The sequence below is a fragment of the Helianthus annuus genome, chromosome 14 (assembly GCF_002127325.2).
Source record: "Helianthus annuus cultivar XRQ/B chromosome 14, HanXRQr2.0-SUNRISE, whole genome shotgun sequence".
Taxonomy (NCBI): Eukaryota; Viridiplantae; Streptophyta; class Magnoliopsida; order Asterales; family Asteraceae; genus Helianthus; species Helianthus annuus.
The window spans coordinates 48,312,533-48,326,858 of NC_035446.2; the positions used below are offsets into that span (position 1 = coordinate 48,312,533).

General features: G+C 41.0%; 2 non-coding genes across 2 annotated transcripts; both read left to right on the top strand.

Moving 5' to 3' along the window:
• The first annotated feature begins 3,332 nt into the window (after positions 1–3,332).
• LOC118486882 lies at positions 3,333–3,439 on the top strand. Its single transcript, XR_004880049.1, has one exon. It is a non-coding gene; the product is annotated as a small nucleolar RNA R71 (small nucleolar RNA).
• A 10,101-nt stretch (positions 3,440–13,540) lies between these two features.
• On the top strand, positions 13,541–13,647 carry LOC118486984. The gene has a single exon (XR_004880151.1). It is a non-coding gene; the product is annotated as a small nucleolar RNA R71 (small nucleolar RNA).
• The last annotated feature ends 679 nt before the right edge of the window (positions 13,648–14,326 follow it).

Here is a 14,326-nt window from a genome sequence, read left to right on the forward strand (position 1 = left end):
TTTGGCTTGTCATAGAGTGTCGGGAATCCAAGATCTTTTTGGGGTTTTATTTTTATTTATTTACAATCCTATTTGTTATGATTTATTTAAAACGTTTCATAAGAGAAATTACTTATTTGGGCATAGCATGCCTTTTTAAAATTTCATTTATATACATGTTCACATACCTCACGGGGGATCACTCAACACTCGGCCGAAGGTGTATTTTTAGTGAATCACTCGAGAGCGGCATGGAACTTATTCCTACCATAAGCTTGCCAAGCAATCAATCCTCCTCCTTTTTAACTTTATACCTTTGTAAATATCAAGAGGGCTTTTTTTTTTGGTGAAGGGTTAGGCTTGGGCTAAAGGTGGGTGGTTGGGTTAGTGGTTAGTAAAAGGGCGAAAAAGCGTAAAAAGCGTCGGTTTTCGTAAAACACTTTGTTTTAGTGACTTTTTTATTTCGAAGTATTTCTCCAAACAAGCTTTTTGTTTTAATAGCTTTGTTTGTTTATTTCTAACTTCATCATTTTTTTTATTTTTTTTATTTTTTTTCGTCACACGAAAAACCGAGCTTGTTACTAAAATAAAGGGTGAAAATAAAAAGGGTTTTTGGTGGGTAAAAAGGGTTTTAGGGTAAAGAAATGAAAGGTTTAGGCTCAAAGGGGTTAACTAGGGGATTTTGGGTAGGTGGTAAAAAAAAGAAAAATAATGGTGTAGAAATAAAAATTTGGTTAGTCCTAATGCCTCCATCATTTACTTACTTGGGTTTAAGTTGGTAAGGACCGGGAATGAATCATCGTGGCAAGTTCTAGAGTCGTAAGAACCAAGCGGCTATTCACACAAGAAACGAAAAATGAGCATTTAGTCGAAAGATGTAAATTTGTATGCTCAATAAAGGCTCAAAACTCACTTTTGTGGGAATGGGTTTTTATGTGATCAAATATATATAATCAAATTTTAACTAAGCTTGTCATGCCGTTTCATAATTTTCTTATGTTGGTTCTTGTTATCACGACGCTCTCGGTTGTAAATTTGTAAAAATATAACCTTATTAATCTTAGGATTCCAAACTTAAACTTTAGACAAGTAAAGGAAAAATGAAAATTTTTGAAAAAAAATTTGAGGTGTTTAGCGGTTCCAATAGAGTTTTGTGTAAGGCTTGTTATTAGGACTTGCAAAATTTCAAGGTTTTAGCTTTCCCCCCCCCCCACACTTAAATTACACATTGTCCTCAATGTGTCCCAAAAATAAATTTTTAGGTTGATTGGATGTGTAATGTGGTGTTAAAAAGCAAAGATTTATGTTACTGGCAGTCTAGACACGGCCCCGTGGGGACCGGACACGGCCCCGTGTTCAGGTGCCAGTAACGAAAATTAAAGAAAAGAGACAGAAGCCTGGACACGGGGGCGTGTCTGGTGGACAAGGCCCGTGTCTAGTTACCTGAACTGGCATTTTTCTGCAGGGGGTTCAGCACGGGGCCGTGTTGGTTGGACACGGCCTGTGTTGAACCTTCTGTAATGGAGAAATTTGTGTCGGGTTGCCTTGTTCTTGTGCATGGGGCCATTTTTCTCGTTCCCCTTTTCATCCTTTACCACCATGAGTGTGTTTTATTCCTACAAAATTAAAACTAAAGATTAAACTAAACTAAGGATAGTTCCGTGGAATGCCTCCGTGGTGCGCCACGTTTATAAGGGTCCTTGGCTAGACCCAATGTGAGGTTATATATTTTCTGAGTGGGATGTTTGGCATCCCATGTTACACCGTCGGAGAGCCGCATCCAAACTCGAATCAATAACCTTCATGTAGTTGACCGGGTCGTCGTCTTCTATTCTCTTCCCAACTCCGAATTTTACTTCATCATCCCCGTACCTCAAGGTGAGCGTTCCATCATTCATATCTACAACTGCTTGTGCAGTGGCAAGAAATGGTCTCCCTAGTATGAGGGGGACCTCGGTGTCTTCCTCCATGTCGAGTATAACAAAGTCGGCCGGATAGACGAATTTGCTTACCTTTACCAGGACATTTTTGATGACACCTTGCGGGAATTTGACGGATCAATCAGCAAGTTGTATGCTCATTTTTGTTGGACTCGTTGTTCCTAGGCCGAGTCTTTTAAACATAGATGAGGGCATGAGGTTAATGCTAGCCCCAAGATCGGCTAGTGCATTACGAACGGGGGAATCCCCGATTGAGCAGGGAATCGTGAAGCTTCCGGGATCGATTTTCTTTTGGGGAAGTTTGTTGAGTACGAGAGCAGAGCATTCTTTGCCTAAGTTAACTAATTGCAAAGTTTCAATTTTCTTTTTATGAGTGAGGAAGTCCCTCATGAACTTAGAGTATTTGGGCATTTGGGTTAGGACATCAATAAAAGGAATATTAACATGCAATTGTTTTAATAGACTTTCGAATTTTGCGAATAGCTCATTGGTCTTTTGACGAATTAACCTACCGGGGTACGAAACTCGAGGAGCCTTGGTAGGCTCTGATGACGGAGGGGAGTTCTTTTCCTGCAGAGGCGGGGGTACAGTTTCTTCTGTCGGCAGTGGCGCCTCCGCAAGCCCCACGGTGCGGTTTCGTAACGTGATGAGATGAGCTTGCGCTTTTGGGTTTGTTTCGGTATTGCTTGGTAATGCACCTTGTGGTCTCTCGGAAAAATTTTGAGCTAGTTGATTTAATTGTTTTTCTATGTTTTGAATACTAGCTTGTTGATTTCTAAAATTTGATTCTAATTGTAGAAACCTTTCCGAGTTTTTCTTTTCAGTGTCGGAGATGAGGCGAGATACAGTATCTTCAAGCCTTTCTCGTCCACCTTGTTGTTGAGTGAAATTTTGTGACTCATTTCTTGGGTGTTGAAAGTTTGTTCGTTGGGTTTGTTGGTTACTACTATTGCCGGGCTCTCTCCAACCAAGGTTTGGGTGGCTTCGCCATCCTTGGTTGTAGGTGCCCGTTGGAGGACCCGACGGCCTAGGTCTATTATCAATGTAGCTTACCGACTCTTGTTGATCTTCCGTTTTTTTCATACAACTCCAATTTTCATGTGACCCACCACACCCTTCACAAGCCATAACCGAGACTATTTTTGTCATTTCTAATTTTTTTATTTTTGAAGAAAGGGCCTCGATTTGGGCTTGTAAAGAAGTGCTTTCATCAACCTTATGGGCGCCCGGGCAATAGATTTATTGCCTCGGGGGATATGCCACTGAAAATTGGTTTGAGCAATTTCCTCAATTTGGTTATATATTTCATGCGGGCGGCGATTACCTAAAAGTCCCCCGGAGCTAGAGTCAAGTGTCTGCCTTGTGTGGGGCAACAATCCATTATAGAAAGTGGATACTTGTTGCCATATCACAAGGCCATGATGTGGACACTTGCGTAATAGTTCCTTGAACCTTTCCCAAGTTTCATATAAGGATTCCCCGTCCTCTTGTGAATATGTATTAATTTCAGTCATTAATTTAGCCGTTTTAGCGGGAGGGAAATACCTATATAGAAATTTTTGGGCTAGTTCATCCCAGGTGTTTACCGATCCAGCTGGGAGGGCGTTGAGCCAAGCTTTTGCTCGGTCTTTTAGTGAAAAAGGAAACATTCGGAGGCGGATGGCGTCATTTGATGCTCCATTGATCCGAAAGGTATCACATATTTCTAAGAAATTAGTAATATGTAGATGGGGATCCTCGTCCGCAAGCCCATCGAAGGTTGCGGAGTTTTGGAGCATTTGTATCAAATGCGGCCGAAGTTCGAAGTTATTGGCTTCAACATTCGGTGCATTGATAGCGGCGCCTAGGTTACCTACGGTGGGTCGTAGATAATCCATGAGGGTACGTTGGTCCGCCATAGGTGGATTCCCCGAAACTTTCTCTTGGTTTTTAGCTTTTAGTCTTTTTCTGAGAAAGCGTTCGGGTTCTTCTAGAGGTTCTTTTATGTCCTTATTAGAACTGGAGCTCATACACTACGTAGGATGGCGTCTGGTTCCAAGTCCTGCGATAAAAACAGAAAAGAATGTTGGTCAGAAGGTTCACCACGGCCCCGTGCTCAGCGAACACGGCCCGTGGTCGGAGTTACAGTGATTGTTTTCCAGATCCCAGTTACTGGAAAGTTGGACACGACCCCGTGTTGCACCGACACGGCCCCGTGGTCAGCCTTCTGTAACTTGGAAAACTAAAAACTGCCAGTAACAATGCTGGGCACGGCCCGTGTCCGACCAGGCACGGCCCGTGCTGAGCTCTGCAGAAGCTGAAAAACTTAGAAAATCCTAAACAATTAAAAAGAAAAATAAAAATATGATTAGGCCGTTGATTCCTAACTTTCTTAAAATCCTTGTGTCCCCGGCAACGGCGCCAAAAACTTGATGTGTGCGAGGTGTTATATATTTTTTGATGTATATTTAAGCCCTTTTTACACTTTTAGCCAAGTTTTAAATTTATAAAACACGATATTTACTAACACTAAACACACATATGGGCAAGTGCACCCATCGTGGACGTAGTATAGTGTTGGTAAGATACCGAGGTCGTCCAAGGACACAAGAGCTTTTAGTACCGGTTTATCCTCAACGTCTAATCAAATCAAAAAGTTGGAAAAGGTTTTTAAACTAAGAAAATAAAAACTAACTAAATGCTGAAAAATAAAATAAAATAAAAACAGATAGACAAGATGAATCACTTGGATCCGACTCGTGTATTAGTATAACCTTTGATTATTTTCGCACTTTTGCACTTGTTTAAGAGATTATCTTAGTTATTGTAGTAGGCCCCTCTTTTGAAGGCGACGTTACCCTCAACCCAGTAGTTTGAGTCAGCAAGGATACAATCCTAAAGGGTTGGATTATTGGAAGATAATGAATTAAGTTATTAATGCAAATTATGGTAGGCCCCGCTTTTGGCGGTGACGTTACCCTCGACTAAGTAGTCTGAGTCAACCGGGATACAGTCCTAAATAGCCGGGTTATAGTATTAATAGTAGTTAACTTATGAGGGGGTCAAAGAGTTTGGATCCCCGCCATCCAATACCTATGGGTATTGAAGGAGATCCTACTAAATTTGACCCAGGTCCCTTGCAGGACCTCTAAACGCTGAACAAGGGCAAGACCCTTACCAAACCGTTCCCTTAACCCCCGACCAGGTAGCCAACATACCTCCATATAGACCGTGGAGATATGAATGGTGAAAATCTTTTATTTTATATAGACAGTAAAATAATGCCAAGACACCACGGACAAACGATAAGGAAAGATCACCTTCAACATAAGTAACTAGTTATTAAAGTCATTAATACAAAACCAAATAAAAAGTGCAAAAGATTAAAAATAAAAAGTATTATACTAAACACTTGTCTTCACCAAGTGATGTAAGAGACTTAGGCAAACATGGCCTTGATTGTCAAGAACTCTTACGATCAATCTTGGATCCCGAGACGACTCACACACTCTATGATGGACAATGGATGATGGTGGTGGATGATGGTGTTGTGATGGTGGTGGGTGGTGGATGAAGTGTGAGAGAGGTGGTGTGCCAAGGGATGAGTTGAAATGAAACCAAGCACTCCTATTTATAGGCTGAACAGAAGGCTGGGCACGGCCCCGTGTCCGCTGGACACGCCCCCGTGCCCGTCTGACACTCTCTCTCTTCATTAATTGTAATTCGCAATTACAATTAATGCGCCTGCTGTACTTTCTCCACGCCCCGTGCTCACTGGACATGGCCCCGTGATGGGCAATAGAAGCTTCTATAGGTTTGTCTTTTCTGCTGCTTCTTGGGCACGGCCCCGTGCTGGCTGAGCACGGGGCGTGTTCAGTCTTCTAACTTCTCTTTTTTTTTGCTTGGGAGGATGCCGTTGAAGGGTCGGGCAATCCACATTTGTTCCTTTTCTTGTATTTATGTTAGATTTAGCCGTCTTTTTGCTTCTTTTGTGAATTTGAGCTTATTTCATCCTGAAAATACAAAAGGAAGACAAAAACACTCTTTTTCCAACATTAGTACTTAAAAAGGGTTAGTTTTATGCCTCAATTGATGTAATTTATATGTTGCATTTTACACACATCAGTATCACCCAAGGCTGGTCAGGCTTGGGTGGATATATTCTTTGAATGAAAAACCTGACTTGCCGGAGCTCCCAAGTTGGTAATCGCGGAGCATGAATCGGCATCTTTATTGAAATATTTTTAAAAAATGATTAAGTGTGACTTGCCGGAGTTCCCAGGTTGGTAAGAGTGGAGCAGGAATCGGCATCATTCTTTCTAACAGGTTTGATTGTGCTTACTTACAAGAGGTAAATCAGGGACATTATGTCACGGCCCCCGACCCGGTTTGACCCGTTTCAGGAGCCGCGGGACAGAAATCCCGTGGTATTTAATTTAGGCGACAGCGAAAGTCTTTTAAAATAGGATCTTTCAATATTTAAAACTGCCTGTTTACATAATTTAGGGATAAAACCCCGGTAATTTACAATCATTTGATTTCATTGGGAAATCTTTTATTTTACAAAACATGTTTCTTTATTTTATCATGAGCCACTTTCTTAAGCTTGTAGTGCTTCACGGAACTTTTCCTGTATCATAACAGATCACCTGAAACATGTTTGAAAAAGGTTTTGTCAGCGGGAAATACTGAGTGAGTTCATTCAGGTTTTATAATATGACCCTTAGTTATAAAATTACAGCATAAGAGCAATTACAATGGCTTATATCTTATTTTTATCTGGCGCCGTGTCACAATGGTGACATGTCACAATGGTGACATGTCACAATGGTGATGATGGTCATACCACTATTAGGTCAATGAACCTAAATAGTGATGATTATCCCTAGTAGGTCAATGAACCTAACTGGGAGAAAATTAGTAATGTGCACAATACCCCACTAGCCAGTGATTAAGATAACCACGACTTAATCCCTGTAATTATAACATTTGAAAATAATTTGGAGTATTGTAAAACAGTTGATAAAAAGAGAATGACTCACATTGCAGATTTAACGAGCAGTGTATAAGCCTACTGATTTAGCCTTGTTTAACCTAATTTTAATAACAATGCACATAAACTGGGTTAGTAACTAATACAGCAGTTACGACAATTCACGAGATTAAACCCTCACAACGATTAACAAAGTGCAATACTTAACAATTCAGCGGATTCATAACGAATGACAGAGTATAGCCCGAGTTCGGACAGCACTCAAACATTCAAGTCGAAATCACGACGAATGACAAAGTATAACTCAATTTGAGCAGCACTTAATCATACGTTGGATAGTTTCAATCGATCGGACGTTGAATCGTAATAGCGATCGAGTTATTACCCTGTTTTGCGGCAGCACTTCGTGAATTTGTGTGTATTGTGGACTGTTTCTATGATATCTCAGTGTGTATAACGAATTTCTTCGTCGTTTTAGTGCCAGAAATCAAGTCCCAATGTCTACTATTTATACACCAATTTTGACATGCTTACGGACCGTAAGACTTTTTTTCCTTACGGTCCGTAAAGGACACCTGATCACTATAGGGTAGCCACGTGTGGGACTAGGCCTACTAAGTTGAAAGTTTCTTCAAATTTGAATTCGACAACAAGTTATTTAGATAATCGTTCACTAGGGTTTACCCCCCCCCCCTGAGTTTTAGGGGCCCTGATCCTGATTCTGATTGTTCTGAAAATTTTAGGGTTTGTGCAGAATCACTTGGGTGTCTTAATTAGGGTTTTCTTAATAGATAATTACCATACTAAGTATTAATTTTAGTGAGAGTTGTTACATTCTCCCCACCTTAATAAAAATCTCGTCCTCGAGATTTACTGGAATAAATGAGGATACTTTCGCTTCTTTTCTGATTCCCGTTCCCAAGTGTATTAGGGTCCTATCTTTGAATTCCACTTGACTTTGACCAATACTAGTCGTTTGTGTTTTGAGAAATTTGATCTTTCTATCTTCTATCTGAAAAGGTTTATCTACAAATTTTAATTTTTCGTTTACCTTTATATCTTGGAAAGGTACTACCAAAGATTCGTCTGATAGACATTTCTTGAGATTGGATACATGAAATACATCATGTACTCCAGCTACTGGTAGTTGTAAGCAACTGGTCCTATACGTTGGATCACTGGAAATGGTCCTACGTACCTTGGACTTAGCTTTCCTTTCTTACCGAATCTAACAATTCCTTTCCAAGGAGATACTTTCAATAGCATTTTGTCTCCAACTTGAAACTCCAACGGCTTTCGTCTATTATCTGTATAACTCTTCTGGCGATCTCTAGCCGTCTTCAGCCTTTCCTTCGTAATACTGAATATCACAGTCGTAGTCACTTAGGATTTTCATCCATCTCCTTTGCCTCATGTTTAATTCTTTTTGTTCAAATATATATATCTTAAATTCTTATGACCCGTATAGACAGTAAACTTACTTCCATACAGATAATGTCTCCAAATCTTAAGGGCAAAATTATGGCTCCTTGATGCGTGTGTAGTGTATATATAATTTAGATGTATATTTAAGCCCCTTTTTACACTTTTGGCCAAGTTTTAAATTTATAAAACACGATATTTACTAACACTAAACACACATATGGGCAAGTGCACCCATCGTGGACGTAGTATAGTGTTGGTAAGATACCGAGGTCGTCCAAGGACACAAGAGCTTTTAATACCGGTTTATCCTCAACGTCTAATCAAATCAAAAAGTGAGAAAAATGTTTTAAACTAAGAAAAATAAAAACTAACTAAATGCTGAAAAATAAAATAAAATAAAAACAGATAGACAAGATGAATCACTTGGATCCGACACGTGTGTTAGTATAACCTTTGATTATTTTCGCACTTTTGCACTTGTTTAAGAGATTATCTTAGTTATTGTAGTAGGCCCCTCTTTTGAAGGCGACGTTACCCTCAACCCAGTAGTTTGAGTCAGCAAGGATACAATCCTAAAGGGTCGGATTATTGAAAGATAATGAATTAAGTTATTAATGCAAATTGTGGTAGGCCCCGCTTTCGGCGGTGACGTTACCCTCGGCTAAGTAGTCTGAGTCAGCATGGATACAGTCCTAAATAGCCGGGTTATAGTATTAATAGTAGTTAACTTATGAGGGGGTCAAAGAGTTTGGATCCCCGCCATCCAATACCTATGGGCATTGAAGGAGATCCTACTAAAATTGACCCAGGTCCCAAGCAAGACCTCTAAACGCTGAACAAGGGCAAGACCCTTACCAAACCGTTCCCTTAACCCCGACCAGGTAGCCAACATACCTCCATATAGACCGTGGAGATATGAATGGTGAAAATCTTTTATTTTATATAGACAGTAAAATAACGCCAAGACACCACGGACAAACGATAAGGAAAGATCACCTTCAACATAAGTAACTAGTTATTAAAGTCATTAATACAAAACCAAATAAAAAGTGCAAAAGATTAAAAATAAAAAGTATTATACTAAACACTTGTCTTCACCAAGTGATGTAAGAGACTTAGGCAAACATGGCCTTGATTGTCAAGAACTCTTACGATCAATCTTGGATCCCGAAACGACTCACACACTCTATGATGGACAATGGATGATAGTGGCGGATGATGGTGTTATGGTGGTGGTGGGTGGTGGATGAAGTGTGAGAGAGGTGGTGTGCCAAGGGATGAGATGGAATGAAACCAAGCACCCCTATTTATAGGCTGAACAGAAGGCTGGGCACGGCCCCGTGTCCGCTGGACACGCCCCCGTGCCCGTCTGACATTCTCTCTCTTCATTAATTGTAATTCGCAATTACAATTAATGCGCCTGCTGTACTTTCACCACGCCCCCGTGCCCGCTGGACACGGCCCCGTGGTGGGCAATGGAAGCTTCTACTGGTTTGTCTTTTCTGCTGCTTCTTGGGCACGGCCCCGTGTTCGCTGGACACGGGGCGTGTTCAGTCTTCTGTTTTCTCTTCTTTGCCTTGGGGGTTGCCGTTGAGGGTCCGGGCAGTCTACTTTTATTCCTTTTCTTGTATTTATGCTAGAATTAGTTGTCTTTTTGCTTCTTTTGTGATTTTGAGCTCATTTCATCCTGAAAATACAAAAGGAAGACAAAAACACTCTTTTTCCAACATTAGTACTTAAAAAGGGTTAGTTTTATGCCTTAATTGATATGATTTATATGTTGCATTTTACACACATCAAATACCCCCACACTTGAACTTTTGCTTTTCCTCAAGAAAAACTCTTTAAATGTGGCTTACACTCCCAAATGGAATAGGTAGAAGAGAAAGTTTTTAGCTTGTCCTAGAGTGTCGGGAATCCAAGGTCTTTGTAAGTTTTATTTTTATTTATTTACAATCCTATTCGTTATGATTTATTTTGAACGTTTCATAAGATAATTTACTTATTTGGGCATAGCATGCCTTATTAAAATTCCATTTATATACAAGTTCACATACCTCACGGGGGATCACTCAACACTCGGCCGAAGGTGTAATTTTTAGTGAATCACTCGAGAGCGGCATGGAACTTACGCCTTCCATAGGCTTGTCACGCAATCAATCCTCGTCCTTTTTAACTTTTTACCTTTGTAAATATCAAGAGGACTTTTGGGGTGAAGGGTTAGGCTTGGGTTAAAGGTGGTTGGTTGGGTTAGTTAGAAAAAAGGGCGAAAATCATAAAAAGCGTCGATTTCTGTGACATACCTTATTTTTAGTGACTTTTTATTTTGAAGTATTTCTCCAAACAAGCTTTTATATAGCTTTTGTTTGTTTTTGACTTCATCATTGTTTTTTTTTCTTTTTTTTTCATCACTTAAAAAGGCGAGTTTACGAAAAACCGAGCTTGTTACTAAAATAAATGGTGAAAAATAAAAAGGGTTTTTTGGTGGGTAAAAAGGGTTTTGGGGTAATGAAATGAAAGGTTTAGGCTCAAAGGGGCTATCTAGGGATATTTTGGGTAGGTGGTAAAAAAAATGAAAAATAATGGTTTAGAAAGAAAAATATGGTTAGTCCTAATGCCTCCATCACTTACTTACTTGGGTTTAAGTTGGTAAGGACCGGGAATGTATCGTCGTGGCAAGTTCTAGAGTTGTAAGAACCAAGCGGCTATTCACACAAGAAACAAAAATGAGCATTTAGTCTAAATATGTATATTTTTATGCTCAATAAAGGCTCAAAACTCACTTTTGTGGGAATGGGTTTTTAATGTGATCAAGTATATATAATCGAATTTTTAACTAGACTTGTTATGCCGTTTCGTAATTTTCTTATGTTGGTTCTTTGTTATCACGACGCTATCGGTTGTATATTTGTAAAAATATAACCTTTTTAGAACTTGTTATTCCCAACTTAAACTAAGACAAGTAAATGATAAAAAAATGAAAAAGTTTTTGAAAAAAAATTTTGGGGTGTTTAGCGGTTCCAATAGAGTTTTGTGTAAGGCTTGTATTTAGGATTTGCAAAATTCAAGGTTTTAGCATTCCCCCCACACTTAAATTACACATTGTCCTCAATGTGTCCAAAAATAAGGTTTTTGGTTGATTAGAATGTGTAAAAGTAGGTTAAAAAGCAAAGATTTATGTTACTGGCATCCTGGACACGGCCCCGTGGTGACCGGGCACGGCCCCGTGGTCAGGTGCCAGTAACAAAAATTAAAGAATTAAAACAGAAGCCTGGACACGGGGGCGTGTCCGCTGAACACGGCCCGTGTCCAGTTACCTGAACTGGGTGTTTTTCTGCAGGTGGCTCAGCACGGGGTCGTGTTGGTTGGGCACGGCCCGTGTTGAGCCTTCTGTGATGGAGAGTTGTGTCGGGTTGCTCTGTTCTTCGTGCATGGGTCCATTTTTTCTCGTTCCCCTTTTCATCCATTGCCACCATGAGTGTGTTTTATTCTGCAAAATAAAACTAAAAGATTAAACTAAACTAAGGATAGTTCCGCGGAATGCCTCCGTAGTGCGCCACGTTTATAAGGGTCCTTGGCTAGACCCAATGCGAGGTTATATGTTTTCTGAGTGGGATGTCTGGCGTCCCATGTTACACCGTCGGAGAGCAGCATCCAAGCTTGAATCAATAACCTTCATGTAATTGACCGGGTCGTCGTCCTCTATTCTCTTCCCAACCCCGAACTTCACTTCATCATCCTCGTACCTCAAGGTGAGTGTCCCATCATTCATATCCACCACTGCTTGGGCGGTGGCAAGGAAGGGTCTCTAGTATAAGGGGGACCTTGGTGTCTTCCTCCATATCGAGTATGACAAAGTCAGCTGGATAAACGAATCTGCTTACCTTTACCAAGACATTCTCGATGACACCTTGTGGGAATTTGACGGATCGATCGGCTAATTGTATGCTCATTTTTGTAGGGCTTGTGTTTCCTAAGCCGAGTCTTTTGAACATTGATGAGGGCATGAGGTTAATGCTAGCCCCAAGGTCGGCTAAGGCATTACGAACGGGTGATTCCCCTATTGAGCAAGGAATCGTGAAGCCTCCGGGATCGATTTTTTTTTTGGGGAAGTTTATTGAGTACGAGGGCAGAGCATTCTTCGCCTAAATTGACTAATTGCAAGTTTTCAATTTTCTTTTTATGTGTAAGGAAGTCCCTCATGAATTTAGAGTACTTGGGCATTTGAGTTAGGACTTCGATAAAAGGAATATTGACATGCAATTGTTTTAACAGACTTTCGAACTTGGCGAATTGCTCATTGGTCTTTTGACGAATTAACCTACCGGGGTATGGAACTCGAGGAGCCTTGGTAGGCTCTGGTGACGGAGGGGAGTCCTTTTCCTGCAGAGGTGTGGGTACTGTTTCCTCCGTTGGTGGCAGCACTTCTGCAGGCCCTACGGTGCGGTTCCGTAGTGTGATGAGGTGAACTTGTGCTTTTGGGTTTGTTTCGGTATTGCTAGGTAATGCGCCTTGCGGTCTCTCGGAAAAATTTTGAGCTATTTGATTTAATTGTTTTTCTATGTTTTGAATACTAGCTTGTTGATTTCTAAAATTTGATTCTAATTGTAGAAATCTTTCCGAGTTTTTCTTATCAGTGTCGGAGACGAGGCGAGATATCGTATCTTCGAGCCTTTCTCGTCCACTTTGTTGAGTGAAATTTTGTGACTCATTTCTTGGTTGCTGAAAGTTTGTTCGTTGGGTTTGTTGGTTACTACTATTGCCGGGTTCCCTCCAACCAAGGTTTGGGTGGTTTCGCCATCCTTGGTTGTTAGTTCCCGTTGGCGGACCCGACGGCCTAGGTCTATTATCAATGTAGTTTACCATTTCTTGTTGATCGTCTGTTTCTTTCATGCAACTCCAATTTTCATGTGACCCACCACACCCTTCACAAGCCATAACCGAGACTGTTTTTGTCATTTCCAATTTTTTTATTTTTGAAGAAAGGGCCTCGATTTGGGCTTGTAAAGAAGTGCTTTCATCGACCTTATGGGCGCCCGGGGCGATAGACTTATTTCCCCGGGGGGTGTGCCATTGAAAATTGGTTTGAGCAATTTCCTCAATTTGATTATATATTTCGTGTGGGCGTCGATTACCTAAAAGTCCCCCGGAGCTAGAATCAAGTGTCTGCCTAGTGTGTGGCAACAATCCATTATAGAAAGTGGATACTTGTTGCCATATTGCGAGGCCGTGATGGGGACACTTGCGTAATAGCTCCTTGAACCTTTCCCAAGTTTCATATAAGGATTCCCCGTCCTCTTGTGAATATGTATTAATTTCAGCCATTAACTTAGCAGTTTTAGCAGGAGGGAAATACTTATATAGAAATTTTTGGGCTAGTTCATCCCAGGTGTTTACCGATCCAGCTGGGAGGGCGTTGAGCCAAGCTTTCGCTCGGTCTTTTAGTGAGAAGGGAAACATACGGAGGCGGATGGCGTCGTTTGATGCTCCATTGATCCGAAAGGTATCACATATTTCCAAGAAATTAGTTATATGTAGATGGGGATCCTCGTCCGCAAGCCCGTGGAAGGTTGCGGAGTTTTGGAACATTTGTATCAAATGCGGCCGAAGTTCGAAGTTATTGGCTTCGACATTCGGAGCATTGATAGCGGCGCCTAGATTACCTACTGTGGGTCGTAGATAATCCATAAGGGTACGTTGGTCCGCCGTTGGAGGTGGATCACCAGAAACCTTCTCTTGGTTTTTGGCTTTTAACCTTTTTCTGAGAAAGCGTTCGGGTTCTTCTAGTGGTTCTTTTATGTCTTTATTGGAACTGGAGCTCATACACTACGTGAGGTTGGCGTCGGGTTCCAAGTCCTGCAATAAAAACAGAAAAGAATGTTGGTCAGAAGGTTCACCACGGCCCCGTGTTGAGCGAACACGGCCCGTGGTCGGAATTTCAGTGATTGTTTTCCAGATCCCAGTTACTGGAAGTTGGACACGGCCCCGTGTTGCACCGGCACGGCCCCGT